This window comes from Octopus bimaculoides, chromosome 13 (genome assembly GCF_001194135.2).
Source record: "Octopus bimaculoides isolate UCB-OBI-ISO-001 chromosome 13, ASM119413v2, whole genome shotgun sequence".
Classification (NCBI taxonomy): Eukaryota; Metazoa; Mollusca; class Cephalopoda; order Octopoda; family Octopodidae; genus Octopus; species Octopus bimaculoides.
Window position 1 is genome coordinate 7,889,783 of NC_068993.1, and position 4,458 is coordinate 7,894,240.

The 4,458-nt window shown below is 32.4% G+C and overlaps 1 protein-coding gene across 1 annotated transcript in view; it reads left to right on the forward strand.

Moving 5' to 3' along the window:
- Positions 1 to 4,458, forward strand: part of LOC128249315 (GATA zinc finger domain-containing protein 14-like) — a gene marked incomplete at both ends in the record, with an annotated part of 282,969 nt that overhangs the window by 192,785 nt on the left and 85,726 nt on the right. The window lies entirely within an intron of this gene.

The window sequence follows — 4,458 nt, forward strand, 5'->3', positions numbered from 1 at the left end:
ATATATATATATATATATACTGATATATCAAATACATGTATGCATGCATACATGCATTAATTCTTGGGGCTAAAACAACAGTAACATCGTCCTTTATAGGACGGCCACGTTATGATGACACATAAACATTCCTTATTTATATATATAAACATGTGTGTATAGATGTATATCTTTATTCTTTATGGGTTTTTTTCTCTTTATTTAAAACATCTCGCAAGAAAAAGAATAACAACATACACGGATTGCCTGAGTAATAACTAGACAAATAAGTTACTCATGTTCGATTTCTATGTACGTATGTATGTATGGATGTATGTATGGATGGATGGATGGATGGTTGGATGAATGGAGTTACATGACTACGAGTAAATGGATACTGAAGTCAATTGAAAGATGGCAATTTAGACGAAGTTCAGCTTTGTAAGTTTGTCACAACAATGAATAAAATCACTATTACTTTCACTCATTTATTCATACATTCCTTCCTTCCTTCCATCATTCATTCATTCACACTTATCTAGTATTTATATTGATATGCGTCAGTTCTTATTCAAAAATAACGCCTGGTGCAGAACTAAAACAGAACGGAACATAATTCTGTCGAAATCGCCATGCTTCGGTTAATTCTTGTCTTATTCCAATCAACAAGAAAAGTGAAAATTGTGCAAGCATCAAAACATTGTTTCTTGCTTATATATACGTGGTAATATTTACCGATAAGCTAGAGATACTGTAACATAAATGTGCAGTGATCCTGGTCATATCGTGGTATTTTATAAGCTATTTCTTCAATATTGCCTATTAAGCGTTTTCCGCATGACTTCAAGGACTCTAGCATAACCACAATGCATGCTGATATAAGCGACCCCGGTGATGGTGACAACTATAAGGACATCGTCGTGTTAGCTATCCTTCAATATCTATTTTCCCGTAACATTTCATTTAGAATCTACGCGGAATATCTCAATGTGGTTTACGCTAAGAGTTATCCGTAATTGATATCATCTTCTGTGTTCGTTACATAAGAAATATGTCGATAACTGCAGCGCTTGCGAATTACGATTATCAGGCGGAGGAGTGGATGAGTGGTAAAAGGTTTGTTTCCCAACCACAGGTGTTCCGGGTTCAGTCCCATTGCGTGGCACTTTGCATCGTGTTTTCTTTTATAGCCCCGAGCCTAATAATTCTTCGTGAGTGAATTTGCGAGACTGAAATTGTATGTATGTGGGTGTATATGTGTGTGTTTGCGTGTGTATGTTCATTCATATAGGCTTTTATTCTTTTATTCTTTTTATTCTTTCAGTCATCTGACTATGGCCATCCTGGAGCACCACCTTGAAGGGTTTTAGTCGATTCCAGGACTTACTTTTCACGCGTAGTTTATATTCTATTGGATTATTTTGGGGAAATTAGTCGAAATAAAGGCAATGTACGTCCACAGATATATAACTAAACGAATATGATATATATAACAACCAATATAACAAAACGCCTCGGAACAATGACGATATAACTGAGTCACACGAGGTGTAAAAGAGTGGAGTTAAACAGGGTTGTTTACTTGCAGGAATGTTATTTAGGTGTTTTGCTTATTTCTTTCAAGTTTGCCTCTGTTGTCTTCTATCAACATTTGAAAGACTGAACAGCAGGAATGAAGTGAAACGAGGTTATTTATTTGAAAGAATCTTATAAAATACTTTTTCTTTGTTGTTATTCTCTATCGATATTTTGAAAAAAAGTCTATATCATGTGTTTCATTTGATAGAAGAATCGACTATAAACTTGTTAATACATTACACACAAAGATTAAGGTAAATAAATAACTTTTTTTTTTAGAGACGTTCTGCATATTGATGTCGTATAGGTTTTCAAGTCCTTCAGAAAAGAAAAGTAAAAAAAAAAAAGTCCTTCAGAAAAAAAAAGGTAAAAAACAGAAATCAATCTTCTTTAAATAAATTCAACTCAGCTTGCCAAATTTTCAGTGCCACCAACGAGACCAAATATTCTAAAACAACATACTACGACTTGGCGAAAAAAGCAAAACAAAACACCGCTATTAGACAGTTATTTCCGAGAAGTTGTCAACCGTTTCGAATAACTCTATTTTACCGTCAATAAAAACTTGTCCTTTGATGAATATATTATCATTGCTATAGATAGAAGAAACTTAACTACAGAACAACTGTCAGGAATAGTCTGAGAAAACAACAAGACAAATACTAATGCTCAGATTAAAATATATGTCTTGTATTCTTAGTATATATTTCAATGGCAATGAATCTTGGTAAATTTATGCTAATCAGGAAGAGGAATTCAATAGTTTAAATCACCGCTGACTATCTTGTATTTTCGGCATTTCTTTTTGTAAAGAGAAAGTTTCACACAGCAAGGTCTTGACCAAATGCAATATATCATGTATATATACTTAGCTTTGAGATTCACTAACGTTAATCGCTTGTATGAAACAACATCGAGAACGTACTATATTCTATGGTCGCTGCAGAAAATACACCACCCGTTGTTCATCTTCATTGTTAGAGTGATATTTTCGAAATCCATTTAGTGGGGGAGTAAAAGGGTTGGGGCAACGTACGCAGAAAATTTGGGACGACTATAAGTTGGATAGGTGCATTTAGTATATAAACTGCCGAATAGCGAATATAAGAGCAAGTAACAGGTAAAGAAAGAAATATATGGGAAAAAGACACAACAGACAATTTTCTGTATTTTTTTCTTTCATCATTTATTTGAATCTGTTGCTATACCGCGGCCATACTGGAGTAATGCCTTCAAAAGTTTATTCGAATAATTTGACACCGGTACTTAGTTTTTAAAGTCTGGTATTAAACCACGGGGTCGTAAACAATCCAACATTGAGAGTTAAACGGTGTGCAAGACAAATACAAGCATAAAGGCACTTACACTCAAATATATATATATGTATATATTTATATATAAGTAAGAGTAATATTCTATCTCATACCCATATAAAATTACACGCATAAATTCACATGCTATTATTTATGTCTTTATGTGGTTTCTCGAAATCCGGCGATTCCAACAAAAATTATTTCACATTCTCTCAAATATTTATAAAATCATATGACGTCATCTACACATAGTTCTCGCTGGTAAGAATAAAGTTTCGGAAAAGGATGGACAAGATAGCAGGATTGCACTGGTTCAATGGTAGAATGCTTGGCATGAGTTCGGGAAATATGGGTTCGATTCCCAATGACAACCTTCGTATTTTTCTACACTGAATTGTATTTAAACCCCAAATTTACATAGTATTGGTAGATATGTGAGATCAAAACTTCTAAAACAGAATTAAATAATTAAATAATTAAAAATTCTCTCCAAAGCTTAGTAAATTCTTATGATGTCAACAATATATATATATCTATTTCTTTATCTATCTATTTATCCATCTATCTATCTATAGGTTGATAGATATAGATATATGTATATATAAATGTGCGTGCATGCATATACATATATATAAATGCACACATACACACATACACACATACATATATATATGTGTGTGTGCATAAACATTTATATATATACGCATAAACATTTTTATATATATTAGATTTCTACAAATGATTTATATGGATAAAACACACACACTCACAGATATGCATGCTTATCTACGCAGTTATGCGCGCTCACGTACGCATGCACATACAAACACACACATACACACACATATACATATATAATGCATTTTGTGCATATGTGTGCATGTACGTGCATCGAAATGCTTGCAAGCGTATATGACTATGTAGTGCGACAGTGTGTTCGTCTGCCTATGGTTATGTTTATCATACGTGGGACGGAAATGCTTTGGGAAGAAGCCAGATGAAATCCAGATAAACGATTGGATCTGGGCCGAACGCTCCATCATCTGGAGTTAATAGACTGGCTTATGAACTGTATCCTATTTAATATTTGTTTCCACACGTAAATAGATAGAATAACAAAAATACAGACGTAGATACACGTATATACTGGAATACGAATATATATGCGTATGTAACAATGTGTGTGTATGTGTGTGTATATAGATATATATATACACATACACATATGTGCATTTAAATATACTTGCACTTGAATATAATTTACATATATATATATGTATATATGTATATATACGTATATACGCGTTTGTGTGTATCTATATATATATAAATAAATATCTTAATATGATATGATATATATATATATACATATACATATACATATGACAATATATTTTTTATTATGTACGCATATACTTTTATTCATCTATGCATATGTGTATCCATATATACACACATATGCGCTCGCACACACACACATACACAGACACTATCACATACAGACACCAATATATATAAATGCATATACATATGTATATGTGTGATGCATATATATATATATATATATATATATATATATATATATATA